Raw genomic sequence first — 22,065 nt, forward strand, 5'->3', positions numbered from 1 at the left:
GAAAAAACATCACACAGCAAAAAATGATGATGTAGTTTTTTTTTATTTGACTCAGAAGTTGCAAGTGGGCTTATATGGTACGTGGGCTTAATAGGGACGTTTACCCTAATCCATAAGAAAAAAAAAGAAAGACATTCCATCTAATGAATTATGCTTCAGAAACCACAAGTGAGTTATTAAAGGTAGTAATGTCAACACTGAAGCTTGATATGTACAGTATATATCATTTAGGCTAATTGGAGTTAACAAACACAATGCACTTGGCACACTCTCTCTCTCTCTTTATATCTCTCTCTCTCGCTCTCTCTCTCCAACTTAAGTACTTTTTGTGAGAAATTTTGAATGAACCAACTATGTTTCAATTCATCTTTCAATGCAGTCAGCCTGAGTGATACTGATTTATAAGGGCCTAAGTTCATGATCTGAAATATAGAGGCTAAATGTGAAATTATTTAGAAACACATTCAAGGCATTTTTTATGGGTAAATATAAAAACTATGCAAAATGACATCTAATGGCTTGCCAGAGTCAGCACTGTTCCAGTAAACAAACTTGACTTTAACACACACATATATAAAAAGTGCTTACATTTCTATTTTTGTCCAGGCCTTCAGGTTCAAAAGTTCATGTAGGAATTTGAGAAGACCTAAAACACACCATTTTCTTTCCTGACTGCACTGGCAACATTTAAAGCATGTCTTTATAGTCCTGCATATGTTAACCTAACTTTTTTTGTTTTTTGTTTTTTTTACAGGGGAATGAAAGGAATTTCATCGCTAGAAACCAACAGACAACAGAAGACTTCAGACAGAAGATTTCAGAGAGAACTGTACTGGACTTCAGGCAATAGCCAGGTAACAATTTTAACATTTGGTTTTTTAGGGTATAGGCTTTGCCAAAGGTAAAAAAATCTTTTTTTTTCCTTTTTTTTTTTTTTAAACAGAGTCACTCACCCAGATATTTCCCCCAGTAAGGTCATGGTGTGCCTAGTGCATGCTACTTCTTTCCTCCACCCTGAGTTCACAGAATACTCCTGCATCAATTCTCTCCTGGTTCAAGATTACATTATGATGCGACCTGGACACCTAGATAAAATGTACAGTCTTGCTTCCCTGAACTGCCTATTAATAAACACTTCTCAGCTTGACTTGCCTGTTTAAACAGCTTGTCTAATACCATGCACTATATTTGGTCCAACAACTATGACCCTTTCTCTTATAGATTACCCATTACCTCCCCATTATCATTTAGCTTAGCTTTAACTACTGACACTGGGCTGGCTGGCCAGTGGAGGATGGGCTCTTTTTCTAAACTGAATTCCTCCAGAGATTTTTCAACCAGACCTATTTTTTTTATTACTTGTGATTTTTTGTTCTTCCCACTGGTGAGCAAAAAAAAAAAAAATAGAATAAATAAATTATATCAGTTGCTGGTTTCTGGGGGGTTCAGGCCTGGTCTTTTCTTATCAATTGTCCCGTAAATACCCAGACAAATAAAATTGAATTCAGTTGAATTGAGTAGGATAGGATGTCAATGAAATCACTCAATTGTGCAAATGCGTGCGAGTTGCGAGCAAGGCACTTCAGCGTTACTGGAGGAATACTTCACCATGCCTGTAACTTTAAATAAAAGTGTAACATCTAAAACATGCTTTTTTGTATGTGTGTAACTATATATAGACAGTCAACAACCTTTAACTTTTAAGTCCACTTGGAATCTCCCAAGGTTGTTTTAAGGCCGGACGTGACTAATGTTTAATTTGACAGACTTCTGGTGGTTTGTGATGGTCATGAAATGTCATTTACAAAGTTCTGCAGTGAGTCAGCTTTAGCATTTGGAATCAGTAAGGAAACCGCACAGAGCTCGGCTACACTCAGGCTTTAGTTGTAATACCACTTTAACAAAAGATGACAATTAACTTTTAAAGCAAAATGAATGATGTTTCCAGAGCAGTAAAGAACTCGTTTTCAAACTTACCCAAACCGATCATTTTAATGTTGGCCATATATTTTTTTAATGACTGATGAATGACTAACTGAGGTAAGATTAAGCATATTAATCTTAAACTACGCTACTCTAACATGCGTCATGTGACGACCTGCATAGCTCATACAGCTCATACTGGGCTATACTATTAAAAAAAAAAACTATACACAGCATGTATAAATAAAACATATTGCATGTAAAGTGGAAAATAATAAACCAAAATGTGCAGCTTTCAAAATCTGAAATGACCATGCTACCATCTAACGTGAGCTAAAACTGCCTCAGTAGGAAAACACGGGGAAATTAAGAATTGCTTTCATTAAATGACTATAGCTTACTGTACGATGGCGTGATAATAAGACCGAACAGGCATTAGTGGTATAACTACCATAACTAGGGAAGTTTACAGGATAGAAATAAAAAGCAAAGACTACGCCGATGTTTGCAAGAATTAACTATATTAGCGGATTTATTACTTACATAATTCATGTTTCGTTTGTAAACACCAAGTACATAAATAAACACATGCAGTTAGCTAGCTCCTTGCCACATTTGGGCTGAATCCAAACAGTCAGAGTAGAAGCGGTTAATGAAGACAGGTCAGTGGCAAGACTATTGGGAATATATTCAGAAACGTATAGAACTTCACCAGCACGTCGTCACCGCATTTTACACAAAACCTTTCCCGTAGTGCACGTTGCGGTATAAAAAGCACCCAATTACTTTACCAACTAAGGCAACAGATTGTTGAGTATATTCAAGGTAATTGGATAAACCATTAAATGGATAATCCTTCCTGGAGTATGCGGAGGTGCGTTGCATTCTTTAAGACAAGACAACAGTTTCGGGAAATATGCGTTCAATACGAAAACTGCACATTAACGTATTGCATTTATAAGAATACAGAAAATTTAGCCTCTACATGTTATTTGGCTGGAGCGATGCTTCGCTAGTCCTAATAGGCTACCGTTGACTCGTTAGACCAAGTGCTTGTATGATAGGCTAAATAACAACTGCAACGTAAAAAAACAAACAAAAACCATTAGGCTAGGAGTTCTAATATATAACCACAAAGGCGATTTTGTTATATGTTCTCATTTTATCCAACATATGCGTGCACATCAGCCTACAGTATCCCGTAATGAATGAAATTCAGTTTGTTTGTTTTTTTCCATTCAATCTAAATATTCAACACTTTTAGCCACCGGGTTTCTAGAAATACAAGCTACAAGTTGATAAACGGAGACATTTCTCGCGTGCATGCAAAATAAATAAGTCTTACCATGTTCGCTCCAAAGCCATGTAAATCCTCACCAGATAGTCTCAGACACAAACTGCTTGTAAGTATGAAACGCATCACCTAGATAGAATCTACGGACACCAGGAGCTCTGCTGCCCTCTGTCTTCGGCGTCTTATTTGAGAGTGGCTTGGGAAGTCAGTACAAGGAGCTGGTTTTCTCTCAGCAGCTCAATTTCAGAACGCAGCTGAAAGGCCTGCGTTTAACTAACACAGATCTCGCCTCAATTAAAACTGAAAGATACTCAAATAAAAGCGCCCTTTATCATTCCTCTCTGTCCTTCTTTCTCTGAGACCACGAGGTAAAAAAAATAAAAGAAACCCTAGTATTGTGTGGTACGCGGTGAGCTAATGTAATTGCTCTTGGCAGTGAGAGGGAGCCTGGGTAAATCTTTGCTAATTTTATTTATAATTTTACTTTGCATCGAGACGGTCCTTTGGGAATTGCATGTGGTAAGAAATGTACACATACTTGGTATTCTGAAGCCTTCCCAAATCCACACACAAGCGTGCCTACATGCCATTCAAATGTGTATGCACGTTTACTTGAACCAGAACCTTTCGGATGGTAGCAAAGCTATAACCTTAAACTTTATTCATGATAATTCCAATAATGCAATAGCCGTGGTAAACATGTCATTTAGCGGGATCACCCCCTTTGTTAGTCCACATCAATTGATAGTAAAAGGGAAAACCTGCTGCTCCAACAGACCTGTTTTATCCTACTGGTCAGTATTACAGCATGGAGTGCTATCTGTCCATATGTTCACTGAATAGGATTAAATTAAACCCCGTTAAGCCTCTGTATTCAGAAACTCTTGCAATTGGCCATCAAACACAATTATGCCTCCTGTTTGAAGCCAGAAACAGAACACGCAGTGTAGCACTAGTTTAATTCTGGATTTGAAAAATCACGTTTTTAACCCATTTCCAAAAATAAATCCGCCCATGAAGATTTAAGTAGAAAGTACTGTAGCCTACTGCTGCAAGTTACACACTGACCTCCGTTTAGGCAAACACAATGAACATTTGGCATTTAGGGAAAGTACTTTGAAGACGACTTGTCTGTAGTTAAAATGTGATACCTGAGGGACAGAACCTTAACGACCCACACAGTTCCAGTGCTCTTCTCTGACAAGACTCATATTTGTTGAATGCATGTCTAATGAGTGGTTTGCGTTGCAAATAAGGCTCCTGGCAAAGTTTTCTTAGGATTTTACTTAACATTGGTTATTTGATGACTGTACTGGAACACTACCTCTCAACAATAAACAATATGCGGAAATAGAAAATTATTAAACTTATACGAGTTTATAGGGTTATAGCCTACGTCTACTCCAACAAACGTGGAATTAAGAACTTTGCAAGAAGAAGAAGAAGAAGAAGAAGAAAAAAAAATGCAATTATAACAAATCTTTACTTAAGACTGCCTCACAGGTCGCTCCTGTGAGTGAAGTGCTTGTAAGGGCTATAGTCCTCCTAATTACAATGCTGGAAGAGATCAGGAGCAGCTTTCTATTTAAAAGGTAGGTAAAAGCTCCTATTTTAGGATCAGAAGGTTCTCCCTTTAAAATTCACAGTCAGAAATTTTTTTCTTCCTATCCTAGAAAAAAAGTGTATTAATGTCTTACATTTAAAAAAAAAAAAAGTTTTAAATGAAACCGGTGTGGTTGTATTTTGACTTCAACAAATATGAAAAGGTAAGTAACATGAGTAGCATAAAACAGATAATGCATTTAGGGAAAGTAGCCTGATATTGCTGCTTGCTGATCTTCAAAAACACCACAGAGATAGCATACTCTAAGACCATGAGCAGTCACACATTGCACTTGCTTTCAAACAATTTGTTTATTTTCACCCATAATACCCATATGCTTTGTCAGTTATTACAATTAGAAGTGGCTATGTATCTGTTTACATCTTGCATGCACCATATGCAAGCTGATTTATGAAGCTTAAGGAATAAACACACTGAAAATACAAAAAATAATCATGCAGGTGAGTACAGGCAATGGCACAATTCACAAGTGTCAAATATCCAGATTTTCATAACTGCATATACAATACCAGACAAAGTGACTTTGCCAGCTAGCTGGCTGGCTAATTATGGGTGGAAAAACAGTGTGATTGAGAGTCTGTTTATCACAGAAATACTACCTGGAGCACAACAGACAAAGAACCAAATCAAATAATCAAATAATCCAATGAGACCATTAAGAGTGGAAACAGCAGTTACAACAGTAATGTTGCACGACCATTGATATATGGCAAACTATGCTTTATTAAACATGTATCAATATTGCTGGTGTAAATAGGTCTGTATATTTGGGAATATGTGTCTCATTTTTATGGGGTAAAATTGACAAAAAAGGGGTAAAATTTAATAAGGTTTATGCACAAACATTGATTGGGAGAAATATTTAACTGCAGTATCGTTTATTTCAGGTTCAGTGTGGTTTTCTGAAATAAACCTTTGCCTGGTCAGATCCCCAGTAAGATGTTTGCTCAATACAGTATCAGGAAAACTACTAAAACATTCATCTTCCTCTGTAAAATACTGTAAACCGATTCAAAATCAGTAACATTTTTGAGAAATGCCTCTTGGCAATGTAAAATAAGGTTGCTTAACTGATATTCGGCTCCAGAAAAGAAATCTGTTTGGCATAATATCATAACTTAAATTTGTTTTCCTTTTCTGACAGGTTGGCCTGCAATAAGTTCCTGCTTTTACATGAGCATGTGTAAAATATTACTGCCTACCTCTCTGATAGAATGTATATAAAACAAACGCCCCACTGATGATTGGCAGCTGTACACAGTGAAGGTGTGAAATAGCCATTCATATGGTGAACTGCAAAGCTAGAATTCATTAAAGTAATTCATACTCACAGCCCCATCTGTTACTTCCTTTAAAACAGACACATAACGGCTAAATATTCTGTCAGCTGGTTCATTGACTTTGTTGTTAATCCACTCATTAGTAGATAAATTACTGTATTTCGACTCATCATTTCATCTGGCAACCAGTGGGACTGCTGAACCTATATGCACTACTAAATGATTTATAAACTTCAAGCAGTGCCAGACTGAACTTTTGAGGAAAGAAAATCCAGAGGAAAAGCCCCTCAGACATCTTTATACTGGTGAGACTAAGGTGAGACACCAGCAAATATATACTGTATGAAGAAGCTACCACAACCTCAAGAAGCAACCTCCAAGAGTTTTGGATCATTGCTATTTTTTCTTCAAAATAAATTCTACAAAAGCTTTCCAATAGGAATATTATATCCTAAATTGTAATGACTATCTGGTCTGAAATATCAAGGATATGTCTATATATTAGCACAGGTCTTTATAAGAATTATAAAGTAATTGTTTTACTGCACTCATTTTTAAGATGACTTCAGGTTATGTGTAAGAGATTCATTCATATGCACTGGCTGGTCTTCAAACACATTGATTGTGGAGTTTATACATGAAAGTATGCTTTTTTTCTCTCTTTTTTGTGTGCTTATTTCAAGATTAAATATACGAAAAACATTGAACATAGCAAGAGAGAAGCCTTGGATTTGTTATTGAATCTTAAGCTCAAATGGCTTTGATGTAATCACTACTTTAAAATGGCTCTCCTCAATTAAGTCAAATTAGTCAGCTTGCAGAAGGCCATGACTATTTGCAGTGTCATGAACAAATACTAGAAAATAACTGTAAAAGAACTTACAAACCCTTATCTTCAGTAAATGTACATGGACATAGACCTCTTCATTTATATACATATTTAGATGTATTATATTATGACAAATGCGCTTTCAATGCAAGTTTTTGGGGAACAGATACCATTTCATGTTATCTATCCTTAAAATTTGCGTTTGCCTTGCCTTGCAATTTGTGTGATTGTGTCTTCTGACGAATGATAAATCAGGGTTTTTCCTCTGATTGTTTTGAACAGCATGGAATGAATGCAGCATGCTCCCAGTGTTAGGCCACCATTGTAAATAAGAATTTGTTCTTAATGACTTAAATAAAGGTGAAATGAAAAAAATGTTACCATCACCACTCCACTCCTACAGTAGTTACCCTTCCTGGCCTTCTAATCAAGCTTGCAAATAGATATGTCTCTTAAGAGTTGTTCATTCATTAATTTCCCATTTATCACTCATCTGGGTAGGAACTGCAAAGTAATGGAACCCAAATTGGCCATTTTTAATCAGTGCCCATCAGTAACCTTAATGACCAACATGAATGATACAACATGGGCTGCAATGCACCAGAAAATCTGTCAAGTTGGTCCTTTTCTTGGATTTCTCTTTGGCAATTAGCATGTGACTTACTGTTGGACTATTCTATGACAGCCCCTTACCAATGTAGGCTTCTGACTCATCATTGCTCATGTTAGGCATAGGGGGGTGGGGACCAATGTGAGATTGTATAATTGGGCCAAAAATACCTGTGTACAACCAACTGCAAGCCAATTCCAGTAGTTCACACAGGGCCAATTGCACCCAATTACTTATGCAAATACTTTTTCATGGCCCTGTATCTCCACTTTGGCAGCACAGACAACTCCAAAAGCATTACCAAATATTTGCATTAGCAAAAAAAAACCATTATCTCACACTCTGCATTCAACATTTAATCATATACTGTAGGTCATGATGACTGGGTATACATGCTGAAAAATGCATTGCCTTTACAAAAATACAAAATAAATTATGATCCAAAATACATAAACAAAAACAAATAAAACAAAAAAGCAAACAGATTGATTTATTTTTCTATCTAATCATGTACCAAATGACCTTGCATTAGATCAGCCTTCAATGCTAAATCCCAGGTAGATTTGAAATAAAAATACACCATGTCAGCTGAGTTATTTTTGATAAATATCAAGCTCCATGTCACAGTGGCAATCTCTGTCAATAACACATTTATGTGGATTTCATGGCTCTTGCAGAGAGACGAACAGGGTTTAAGGCCAGTTAAGATTGGCCAGTGAAGTGTGATTAGGAAAGTTTATGAAAGGTCAAGTTAATCAATTCCACTTTGTTCAAAAAAATTAACTGGTCCATCATTTAAGGACAACTTACAGGTCTGTCCTGTATTTTTTTCATTCACAATGCACGAAAAAAGTTTGAATTTTGCATCAGAGTTGGGGTATTTGTGTAATAGTGGGAACCCGTCCTTTTCCTCTGCTTCCACAAAACTTACACAAATAATTTTAAAAAAAGGAAATCATTTCACCTTATTACTGATGTTACTGACAGACCTTGCAAAACACCATAAATAAGTTTTGTACAGCAGATGTTCATTTCCTGCAGCAACTGGCAGTAATTGCTTAATTATGCCCAATAAATGATTTACACTACACATCTGTTTTATGTTAAATTATGGTCCTTTGTTTTTTATTGCTTACTGACCTGATTTAGTCACTGGAGCATAATTTGTGTTTATTTGCGTTTGTAGAATCATAGGAGAAATGACAAAATTAGATCTCTAAAAGTTTGAAAAGAAATGTCCGAATTTGGGCTAGGGCATAAACTGATCAACAAAGCCCACTTTATCCCAAGTTTGCTTTGGCCTATTCCTTCCCATTCCATCCTTTTAACTTTCCACTGCACTTCATCAAACTGATCATTAACTGATCTTGAACTCATTGTAATGTTTTGTGCTCAGAAACAAGAACCATTTGCGTCAAGAACACAGCTTGGTCTTAATGAACATAACCCTGTCCACCCAGCTTCTATTCAAACTCATTTCTCCTATCAATATCACACACAGGTCTGGATTCAATTAACATTGTCCTTATCAGTGATGTATAATTAAATGGACCCCTTTGCTACAAACATAGCTTGCTGAATTCAGCGTTTACCAAAATTAACTTTTGCCTTCGAATCGCGAGTCTTTTTGTTGCATCCAGAACAAATGTATAACTGATTTTTAACTGAGTTTGAATTTTAGTCTGGGAGAATGTTTTCATGGGAGTTTCACGGCTTTGATCGAATCCAGGAATAGATTTTCAAGAGGATGTGCATGCACATGCATGCACCACAGACACTAGCACGCATACATGCATGCAGGCACGTGGGAATGCACAGCATTTCAGCATCAGATTACTATAAGCCAAAAAGAAATGTAATAAATATATGTGAAAAACCTATTTGAATTCCCTATTTATTTCAATGGCAATTTCCCATGAGTATTAGCTCTACCATTTCCCTTTTCTGCAAGCATACCCCCTGTACCCCAAGAGACAGTGTAATAGAACAGAGAACACAGACAAGCAATAAAGATTTGACAGACTGGAAGAAAAGACAGCCGGTAGATGTGGTCTTTTCTAGTGGTTATTTAAATTATACAGCCCTCAATAACTTCTCACATTGCTTTGCTCTGGAAGTTGGGGCAGCACTTATGAATGCATTGTTTGGAAAGCGAGAATTATAATGAAGTACATGTGTGGGCCATTTGCACCAGTTTTTAACAAACCACATTTTGCAGTTCTTTATATGAAAACATACAGAGTAAAATGAAATACTTTATTGCCTCAACACATTACATTTTCACAAATTAAATAAACGTATCCAGCAGAAAAGTGAAATACTTCTCAACAAATCCACATTATACACAAATGCATTATGCATAACCTGTCATATGCATGTTTTTTTTTTTAAATCATCATGTCAGTCAACATATTTGACAATACAAGTTCAGAAGTAAATATACCAAAACAACAAGATACAGTTAATTTGATTTATGGATGTTTTGCACAGAAGCACGAAACACACTGTTTTTTTTTTTTTTCGAAGCATAATCACAAAGGGAATTTTCTTTACCATCTTTCATTATTCAAAGTAAAACAATATATATCCATCCATCTTTGTTTTTGTCAAATTATGGGGAAAAGACACATGAGGTTTTTTATTTCCACAAGGGATCTGGTCAGTTGTTCAGAGACTGTGTTTGTGTTGAGTTCTCATTTGTCAGAAACAATACATATGGAATTCAGTTTGATGAAACAAACGGCACATATTAAGCACAAGCATATTGGATCTATTATAATAAATAAGTGAACTGTAGAATTTACACCATTTACATAGAGACAGAGAGAATAATAAACTGAGTTTGGAGTCCTGGTTTGGTTAACTGCATAATGTAGCTGAGAAAGCAGATACATCATGTAGAGGGTGCAGCAGATGCTAAGACACCCAGCTGTGACGTACAGTATCTGAGCATATTATGCAAATGCCCAACGTTTGCACAGCTGCATGTCAACCATGATATATATATCATTTAAAAAAGACAACAACAAAAAAATTCTACTTGGAATTGCGTAAATGGGTCTGCAAGGTTATTTACTTATAAAAGTGTGATTATTTTAAAATTACAAAAAGGAAGTGCTACAGGGCTGTCCCCTCCTCGGCTGTGAGTGAAAGACTTGATTAGAAGGTGATTAGGAAAGGAACTATTCTGCTGTAATGCAGCTTATTCAAATTAATGGACATTGCAGAGTCACATTTTCTTGCAACATCATTTTCCAATCATTATGACTATCAGTAATATTGTAATCCAGAGACATTCATGGGCCATTTCAAAGGCATACAACAGCACCCTACTGGGTTCAAACCATTTTGCTAATTGACATAACCAATGGCAATTAAAATATGGAAATATTAAGCAACTTACACCCGGGAATAAATTAGCCTACAGTGTGTAACACAGTCCTTAATAGTTTTAATTGTTTATGTCTCAATGTGTGAATATATCAAGTTCAGTAATTACAGATCTGAATTATTTATTTCATTATATATTTTATCTACTGTTGAACATTATGAGAAAACATATATTACCTTAATATATGAATAACTAATATTGAACTGGCACATACTAAAACATTACTGAGAATGAAATATCATGAAAAGAAAATGTATATTTCCAATCAATAGCCGAGTTTCTTAATTAAATGTTCCCAACAAAGTGTAAAGTAACTGTCCATGGTGCTGGAGACTAAGGTAACATATTTGACCTAGAAGAAAAAAAGCACAATACACTTACAGAGACCAATAAACATACAGACCTGAGAAAGAACTATGTTAAACTAAACTCTAGTCCACATAAAAGGCTGTCTATGCCTCTCATCAGCACATGATACAATTGTACAGAGACACTGTCACAACAATTAAAAACATTGGGAAAGACCAGGCCTGAACGCCACAAAACCAGGTCAAAATCAACGAATGAAAAACAAACTATGATAGGAAAAAAAACAGGCCTTGATTCAGCATAATTTTGCCTCAGTTAACCATTGCCCTCAACTTTCACTTCAAATGAAGTAATAGTTTATTATTATTATGCATTTTGGATAGAATGTACTGCATACAGTTAGGGGTCTCATGAGCCTTTATCAATAATGTTAGGCATAAATGACACCAAATTTCAGATTGAATGTCTTTGTTAATAATGTGTGATTGATAAAGTAAAGATCATAAAAAAGCACTGTTTCAGATAGATACTCCCTGGTCCCCAAGCCAATGGAAATCTGACGCCTGAATAATGTTCAGAATTGTTAACTTTCTGCTGAGCAAAACTAGGAGTCCTTGTGGAACCTCATTGCAATGCCCTGAAATCACATTTTACCCACTGAGGTTAAATTTAGAATTAATGTTCAGAACCTTTAGTGAAGTTAATGCACTCTGGAAGTTTTGGTATTTTGTGAATTACCTACTTAATGGAATTTTTTTTTCTCTTTTATACAGGCCAGAGACATGAAGAGGATGTTGCCATAGAGAAATCGGCAGTGGTCTGTCGCACCTCAGTCAAACTTCAGCGGGTCCAGATACTCATTTCAGAAAATAATTAGCATGTGCTGGTTTCTCAACAGAAATAATGAGTTTCTTATTATTAGAATATTTGATAGTTTTTGAATGTTCCCAACATGATGGGATGAGTATTATTCTATTATTATTCTATTGAGTAATCTATTTTTCTGATTTACGGTTCCTTTTGAACCACATACAGGTAATGAACAGAAAATGTCATTGTCAAGATGGCCAACTGTTCTCTAATGCATTTGGCAGATCATCTCTCCACGTCAGAACATTTCATTCTGACAGAAGGGTGCCTTTCAAGGTAATGATGACACCGTCCACAGAGCAGAATAGTCAGCCAGTAGTTTGAGATGCAGAACATGGCATCCATGTCATGGCCATTTCAGTCGCCTCATATAAACCCAAGTAAGCAACTAAGCATGATTTTACTTTTCTCATGAGACAGAGGAATTACTGTATGTTCCAGATGGGAGCATATTCCACTGCATGTGTCGTGGTGCATATATAACATACCGGCAAAACAGGGTGGCCCAACAATCTATTAAGTAACTTTAAATTGGTGGATGCATTTTTGGTAAACTGCCAGTACCTGTCCAGCCATCTACAGTATGCTGAATTTGGATTATCAGAAGTGTAGATTACTTTCTGAAACCAGCCACATTTTTATTTTTTTCTGGCTTGAGAAGGAGGACCTTACCAGGTATGTGTCTGTTACTGGAATTTATTGAAAAACAATGCAGCTGCAAAAAATGTTGCCAATTCACATCAGAGCAGGGTTTGGTCCTGAACCTGTACTATCCATATTTTGCTGAATTCAGGGACTGATATACAAAAGACAAGTATTTGGACATAAAAGGAGGGATGTATAAATACGTCAAAGGCTCACAGCCATACTATATTTGGTAATACACTGATTTCTTTATGTTTCAGTTTTATATCTCACCTACCACAGCTGTAATCAATGACACTTCAAGAACTTAATTAGTCCTTTTATCTGAATACAATCTAAATTAATATGAATTCTTATGATCTGTAATGGGGTCACTTCAATGTGACACTACTGATACACACGTGCCTACTCTTATTACACTTTTCCATGCCTAGTTAATCGCTTATACCCTCAGCCACTCATCATTCTAGAAAAACACTTTCTACTAACATGCTTGCTGCTAACTTCATTCTGCAAATATCGTTTAACAATGGCAATTTTCAATTAGTAATTGATGGGTCGATATCATGCATGATGTAAAACCCATAAAGTCCAAGCTCCTTTTCATACAGTATGCATAACATGAAACCACCATAAATGTTTTTCACGTCCCAAATGCAAAATGTAGGAGTTTTTTTTTAGGTTATATGCAAGTTCTATTGTACTTGATCCACAGTACAGCAGATAAAGCTAAAAGCTTTAATCATAGTTTTCATGATTTGGTTCAGGATTAGGTAAAAGTGGTAGAAATGGCTGGCATTCCAAAATAACTGAAAGTGTATATCAGTTTTGTAAGTAATATTTCCAGATACAAACAGCACTGCGCTGGCAGTGAGCGTGCTGGTTGAGTGTGCTGCCAGATACGAATAAACAAAGAGTCTTCAGAAATCATTTTTACTGCTACATCTGTGTGCAACACTCCACTTTACACAGAGCACTCTGCATTGTTTCACTGCCAACTGCCACCACTGGAGCCTGAGGGAGACCTGCAAGGTTTTTTTTTCTCTCCCATTCCCAAGCAGATAGGAAGGAGATTGACCAATTCCTCGCAGGTTTTACTAAAGTTTTGGCAACGCAATGGTGATGAAAATAAAATCGAGCCGCTCAGCCAGCAAGCAAGCCAGTAGGTTAGGGCAAAAGCGTTATGGGACTCCAACATCACGCTTTAGCAACGTGTGACTCTGTCCATATCAGCAAAAGGCACATTTTACCTGCTTGTTATTTTGGTCTGTAGAACTTAGGCTTTGAAATCAGAGTGCTGGGAAGCCTATTGATTCCTCCGCTCCCCCTTTCTTCCTCATTTTCTTCTGAATGTAATTCACAGCAGGACTGCCTAATTTAATTAAACAAATTTTTGTCATAGTTCACAGGTACGAGCGAACAGGGCTTTGGATAGTGTTATCCAGCAAAAACACTGGCTCTCAACGCGGTCCAGATCGTGCCAATGGCAGCTGTTGCTGGGAGTTGTCTGGGGTGACGCATATTCCGCCACAGTATCGCACAGGGTGCACAGAAAAATATTCAGTGCCAAATCAACCCTTGCAGAACACATATGTTCCCTTATTATTGGATAATCCTGAGTTGAATTAACACTGGACATTTTGGGTTCGTCTGGCCCATCAGGAACCTGTGTTCTGCTGCTGCAAATATACGGGCCTCCAGTGCAATGGCTGCATGACTCAGCTGGTGGACTGCAGAGTGAGAACAAGTACCAGCTTGCAGCATGTGTGCATACCAGTCTGCACCAGTCCCAAATTTACAGTGGATTTTACAATTATGGTGACCTGTCTACACATACAATCAGTTATTCCAAACTGGCTCATAAAGTAATAATAAGGCATAAAAATTCATTCAAAATAGTAAGTGAAAAAAGTAAGTAATTATACACACCTAATATAGCTACCAAACACCAATTTTAATACAGTCAGATGTGTATCACAGGATTCTCTCATTTCTGATAAACCTCATATAAGTATATCAGCATGGTTTCTATACCTGTGCACAGTTGTTTTCAGAGATCTTAAGCCTTGGATAATCAATATTATGGAAAAGCAATCTTTCTGCACGGGTTCTAACACGTTTTAGTCATGGTCTGTGTTCAAATTACATTCCCAGTGGACTTATGCAGCGCCCAAAACGGGCACCAAATCGAATCATTGATTTCATATTTTCCTAATTTATATTCAGGAGTACACTGTAGATATGTGTGGAAAAAGTGCAGACCTCCTTTTACAAAATACACCATAGATACCCATTTGAACTGCAGCCATTTAGCTTGTAAGCATTTTTGGTTGCATAGTTTCTTCCATTTGCTCCATTTCTAAGCCCTGGTAGTCCCCCGGAGAGACGTACTGGGGAAAATTTAGTGGAGGCAAGCCCTCCAGGTGATACCCTGTCTCCCATTGTCAGGGCACCACTGCCTGAGAGGCTCTGGAGTATGAATCACAGCTCCTGAACATTCCTCTCCAGATAGAGACATTAGCATATCTATGAATCATTCAAAATCTAGCCCCAATACGACGATACACACGGGCCCAAGGTGTAAAAAAACTGAAAAATATTTTGTTAAGAGGTCAGTTCCGAGCACAGACAATAAATAAAAAAAAGTGCATGGCAAAGCCATTGCAGAGTAGCAAAAATAAATCCATCACCCAATCAGCTTTAATTAAAATGCAAGAAAAAAATATCAAAGGGCAATCACATGGAGTCATATGCGGGATGGACATGAAGGCACGACCACAGAAATTTCTAGGGAATTATACCTCGAAAGGAAGGTCATGTATATTCCTTGACCTGTGCCGCACCTGAGATCCTTTCTGGGGGTGGGTTTGGCGGAGTGTATAATCAGAGTAACGGGGCTGATGGGGGAATCACAACGAAGTGCCCTTGACCTCCCGTCCCAGCGTGAGCGCGCTCCCACTCGGGACCCCCCCCCCCCTTTCAAAATTTTCCACATGCCATTTTTGGAAATAAAATTGCACGTTTCCTTTACGTTTTTGAATAAAGGAAGCGTGCACTTCCCCTCTGACAGAGGGTGTCATTTCTGAGCTCGGAGAAAAGCACCAGCAGCTCTGTCGAGTGTGACAAGTCAAGAGAAGTGAAAGACAGCTTTTTGGCCCTTCATGGTGGTGCTAATTGCACGTCCTCTCATGGCACCGAGGGGCCCCGGGGCAAGCGACGTCATCGCTGGCTGAACACACAGAAAATCTGTTTTAAAATGTCAAACAGCACCATTATGTGTGAGGCGTGAATTATCCTTCCTGTTTTCACAACACGTTTAATCTCTTTTGGGGAAAATTTATTTTCAGTTCATGTTTACCAGAGGGATAAATAGCACTGTTCAAGCAGTCTGTTAAATCTATGACAGAATCACTGTTTACAAAAAGAAACACAAAAGAAAACAATTTTTTGAATTTATAAAACTTTAAATTAAATATTTTTATTTCAATATATCACATGAAATTTAACACATACAGTACACGGCATAAAATTATGTTAGCTTACTATACTATAAAGTCATGTAATGTAGACCTTACTGGAAAAGCATTTTTTTATAAATCAAAAACGAACAAAGTTCCATGCCATTAATCAGTCTTGAGTGACAAATGCAATGGTTATGTCATCAAAAGGTCTGCAGTTTTTTAATATGACTGCTAGCAGAATTAAAATGTCAAAAATACTCATTAAAACTCGCAACTCTTCCTTTGCCATTTAAGATACAATGACACATCAAGGCAGCTCCTCACAACTGTACCAAGAAGGTCTTCTTCCTGCCTAATGCCAAGCAATTTACTCTGAACTCTGAAGAAGTTATATCGGTGGGAAAGTGTGTGCGAGGTGGTGCGAGCGTGTGTGTGTGCGGGGTAGGGGAAATGTTGTGCAGATAGTGGTAAAATAATTAAACCTTTGTTGTCATACATATTAAACAGCTGTGCACCGGACCAGAGACGGATGATACTTGGTCAAGCATGTCTCAATTAAATTCATCCAGCTTGCAAAACATTCCAGGAACCCCATTTGTCTTCTTTAATTAATAGTTTGTCCACTGCAGTGCCCTCTCTGTGGCTGTGCAGCAGTGGCAGTCATTCTGAAATCCTGCACATCTCACAGTTGGATCACATCTCTGGAGAGGTCATTAGAAGTGTACTTTCTTTATTACTAAACTCTTAAAAAAAAAGAAACAAGAAATTTCAAGTTTTCAGCACACAAAGCTTGCAATGAGGACATGATGCACATGCTAGCGATGCCACAGTGAATCACTAGAAAAAGCTATAAATGCGCTAAAAGTTTTTAAAGCTCGCTACTGCACAAAGATTACATGGAAAATTGCAGACGGGAACTGATTACTGTAAATGGCTCGCACCCCCTTGCTCTTCGTAAACAACAAGCTTGCTGGGAGGGCTCTCTATAATGGAGCCAATTACAGGTGAACTGGCAAGACACCACACGGTTTCCCACTCAAAAGCAGCACAGGGAAAGCAGACTGACTCCCATTGTTTTCTTGCTTCCTTCACCTTAGCAAGGGTTAGGTTCCTGCTGCAGCCATAGAATTCGACCCTGAGAATGCACCATACAATTTCATTATTTTACACTATACTCTTTACTTATTGGCCCAAATTGTTTTTTTTTCTTTTATTGGCCTAAAATGTTTGACAAGATCTACTGTAACAACCTTTTTCATTGTTGAAGTAAGGAAATACTTAGCTTACATATCCTGTTTTAAAAATAACAGCACCTTGAAAACAGTCAGGCTCTGAATTTATTTGGCGTGAGAAATGTTTTGTTTTGTTGTCTCCGTAGAGCCACATGCGGTCTGGGAGTTGGCTACTGGGTGCAGTTTCTCCAGAATCTATCTCTCCGAGCAGATTGGCTCATGCTGATGTGACATCCATGTAATTTCATACAGACACAGCTTGATTTACGTGAAAGCGGCCTGATCGTAGATTCCCGTGCTGGCGATATTTTAACCACCGCGTGGTTAAAGAGGAGGCGGCTGAAACTGCTATCCCCGGAAAGGCGCTCAAAGGCATCGGCAGGGACAGGCTCTCCTCTCTTGTTCCCCATTGATCTCATCATGTTGAACATGGCCTAGTGTTCAATGCGCTGCACTGGTCTGTTGTTAGTTAGCTACAGTGGGACCCAGCATGACTTTATTAGACATGCTAGCCAAAAAAGCCATGTAGTCAGAGTTAACTATGCTATGCTCAAACTGTAGAGCTCTATTCTACTTTGTACTTCTGCTGTCTTTGCACTTACAGTATTTTACACAATGCAAGAATACATATTTTAAATGGGAATTTATGCCATGATATACACATCGTAGGCAATTATGATTATCTCTCCCTAAATCCATGGCTGTCAATTGCACATTCAGGAATTTTGTGTAATCCCTGAACAAAATTGGGTAGTATTTCATCTTAGAAAAAACACTACAAAGACTGACCTTCGTACAGTAGGTTCTTCCATTTCCATAGTTTTATTCAATCATATACACCAGAAGTAACTATGATTTTTTTTTTTAAAAACACCTTCACATCTAAGATACATTTTAGAGAGTCTAATATGTGGCATTGAAAATTCAATTAGAGACCATGGCATGTCCTGTATGTACTCAGAAGAGAGGAAACTGTCCTCTCCTCTTCCCTCTGTGCTCCCAAGCCTGTCAACTTCCACCCCACTTGACTTGAGCACTTTCTCAGGTGAATGTGAAATAAACCACATTTCTATTTGTATGTATTTATTTGCACCCTAAAAAAATAACAATAAAGACAATACAAAACAAAAAGACCTGCCGGAGAGGTTATGAAACCCAAATGGGCTTATAAAAATACCTCACCGAAAAATACATTTATATGATGTACACAACGGAGACATAAAAACAAAACAAAAAAGCTAAATGAGTATGTGAGTTTGTGTGTATGTGTGCATGTGTGTGTGTGTGTGTGTGTGTGTGTGATTAGGTTAAATTACAATGGAGGATGCTCTTGAGTGGTTTGATTAATCAGGTTGGCCCTCAGTCTGTGCTTGAAGGTACTAAGGAATGATGATGTTTCGGCAATATGGAGGTAGGAATTCCAGGTAGAAGCGAGGAATTTCTATGACGGACTGAAATCCGACTGTGTGTAGTATGGCAGAGGGGGAGATGAAGGTTATCAGAATGGCTTGTGTTATAGGAATGGATGTAGGAATTAACCTTTAAAAATCCATTGAAAGGTTTGAGCATCAAATTTGAAAGGTAAGTGTTTATAGGTAGTATTTCTAGACTGGAGTATGTTAATATTGTAAATATTGCCCCTGTGACATCCTGTACTCTATACCTCTCATTCAGACTTGGCTCTCATTCATACAAACAGTTTGACATGAGCTGCTGATTCACCTGATGCATTAGGCTATGCAGTCTGTCAATTACAGAGGCCACCCCTTTCACTTCAAGATACACAGGACCTTAATAAGTTAATCTTACTACTCCAGTCATAGACAAGTCCATTGCTCCCACAACCAAGGGAGACAAACGGTGTGTGTACATATTCACGTGCACAGTCACCCTATTCTTTGCCTTGTGTTGGTATAGGCACACTTAAGTGCACCCTGAACTGACACGATTTGCTTCTGTAACAGATATACAGGCACAGTCTTAATGAACGTATGTGGACACAGTTTTTACTGTGCATGTCGCACCTCGAATACTTCTGATCCCTTGATTTCTCTAGCCCATATTGGATACTAGACAGTCAGACAGAAGGGGGTACTGCAATTGTGTTGTACAAGTACATGCCACTGGAGATCAGTGAACACCATGAATGTAGGGTGCTGTCTTCACCTATCCAACCCGCAAAACAAACAAAAGTGGAAAGATCTTTCCCTTTAATAAACTCTTAAAACCACTATTTTACAACAGCAGACACAAGAAGTTGACACAGCAGGAGAGATCAAAAGTGAAAGAAAAGAAAACCATTACAACTGCTGCAGAGCAAATAAATATTTCCCAATGTTCTAAAGCAGGCGTGCACAACAAGGGCTGATCCATTTAAGGATTCTGCAGTAACTTCTGCTCTTAATTATTTAATTAGCGCAATTATATCTTGATCTGACATTCGAATAAGCACAAGCTACAGCCGCGGACTGCATGTGCACCCTAAAGATTTTACTACACAAGTACAGGAGTGAACCAGTGTAGTTTATGGAGCTGTCAGAAAACTAGAACTAAGGTAATTGGTTGGAACAAAAACCAGCACGCAGACAAGTCCTCCAGGACTGGAATTGTGCGCCCTGTTCTAAATGGTGCAATCTAGTGTGATGCACAATCTGGTGTGAAAGCAATTTCATGCCCCTCTTTCCCTGGAATGCACACATTTTTGCGATTTTACTCTCACGCTTTTGAATATTTGCCAAATCTCTCCGTAAGCAGTACATAAGAATAGAGGCACAAAGAAGCGGTTTACACTACATTGGTCACAGACCATGTAAAACATCAATACTGGATCGTAAGTAGAATGGCGTTTTGTTAGCATGTACTATACATGAACTTAAATGACAGAGGTGGGGTTGATTCTAAGGATGGAAAAATAGCTTTGCAATAGATGCATGTGACAGGGCTCTCTCAGTTTAGGAGAGGGAACAGTGAGCACATGCACCAAGGTTATATTACCTAATCAAGGTTTTATGAGTGTGCTTCTTGTTGTAAGGTAAAGGGACGCACAGAGAAGTGGTAGAGAGGTACAGCAACTCCAAACGTCTGGTGAATGAAAGTGTTTATTGACAGCAAGTGGACTGAAAGTGAAAAATATACAGTGCAAAAATAATAATTGTGCTACTACTACTACTACTGCTACTGCTAATAATACTACTAATGATAATAGGAATAATAATAACAACAACAACAATAATAATAATAATAATAATAATAATAATAAAAAAAGACTTAAAAGAAAAAGACTAAAAAGTAACAAATCAAAGAAAGAATAAAAATATTAATTATTGCTATTAACTGTCTCACTCATCTAATACCTTGAAGCACTTAAGCCAGCAACTCAGATTGTGTCTGAGATTCAGGCTTGCACCCGCAAGAGAGCAGGGGAGCCAAAATATAGAAAGCCAAGACCCCTCAAGCTGCATTCGTTTGGTTTTGGTTTACTTTGTACTTTGTTGTTTTAAATTTTTTTTTTTTTTTGCAAAAGACAAATGGTGAAGCTTTTATTTTTCTACTTGCCTCTGCACGTGATATCTTTTCATTTCATAAATAAACATCGGTCCAAACTGGGTTTGTTGCCTCTCTGCGTGCATCTACTGTGTCCTTCCCAGCAGGGTCACAGTGTGCGACGGCCCCAAATCGCAGAGATAAAACGTATGTGCGTGACTAAATGGCATTTGCAGTTGTACAGAAAAGCCAGACTTCTTTTGTAGAGTACAGAAATATCAAAGAAGAAAAACAAGTCTTGAACTCCATAGTTACTGACTGAAAGGTTTGCTTTCTGTCTCCCTGACAATTTTAACAAGCTTTATTGTTCCGTTACTTTGATTTATTTTCTCATCAAATACTTGTTAGCTATTCATACTAAAACATTGCTCTCAAGCGACATTTTCTTTAAATAACCCCAATAAAAGCTCAAAAAGCCCAGTCTAACTAGCACTGTGAATACTAATGCATGCATGATGGCTAAGGTCAGTGGGAAGATGCATTACTTTCAGTCCTTTGCAAAGTAATATTACCCTGTTCAGAATTGAATAAAAACCCACAATATCACTTGGGAACAGAAAAACACATCTTCACCATTAACTCAGATTTTTTGCATGGTTAGTATCTGTCAAGTTGTTGTTCTCTGTACTGTACTTTCCCATAGTTTTGAGCAAAAGATTGTTTTAGAATACACTAGCCCCTGCATATACATCACATACATAGAACGTTTAGTTCACTGGTCTCCTTTTGGTCACACGCCATATCTTTACAACACCCAGTATGAGACATGAATAAAAAAAACTAAAATTACTTGCATTTGACTTTCATCCTTTTTCTCATATTTTCTATTTTAGGGAAAATCTATGTTTCTTCCTCATAAATAATTAAATTAATAAAATTGTGTATTTTTCTTATTACTAAAAATACATTGAAATAAACATAATCATAACATAACAATAACTTAAATTAACAGTTTAAGGCTGAAATGACAATTTTGAACTGAGTGACAAGACACCAAACTTAATGTGTGGACAATTTGAGTGAACATAATGTAGAAAACTGTTGACTCAGTGTT

General features: G+C 37.4%; 1 protein-coding gene across 5 annotated transcripts in view; it reads right to left on the reverse strand.

Annotated features, from left to right (window-relative positions):
• Positions 1 to 22,065, reverse strand: part of pcdh15b (protocadherin-related 15b) — a 202,743-nt gene that overhangs the window by 150,095 nt on the left and 30,583 nt on the right. Inside the window, exon 1 of one of the 5 annotated variants that reach the window (XM_064319957.1) lies at positions 3,269 to 3,536. The exons of 2 other annotated variants lie outside the window; for them this stretch is intronic. The gene's annotated coding sequence lies outside the window, so the exon portion shown is untranslated. Of the gene's footprint in view, positions 1 to 3,268; positions 3,550 to 22,065 lie in introns of those variants that run through there. 2 more of the 5 variants (XM_064319961.1, XM_064319947.1) reach the window with 2 other exon arrangements.

The sequence above is a fragment of the Anguilla rostrata genome, chromosome 2 (genome assembly GCF_018555375.3).
Source record: "Anguilla rostrata isolate EN2019 chromosome 2, ASM1855537v3, whole genome shotgun sequence".
Lineage (NCBI taxonomy): Eukaryota > Metazoa > Chordata > Actinopteri > Anguilliformes > Anguillidae > Anguilla > Anguilla rostrata.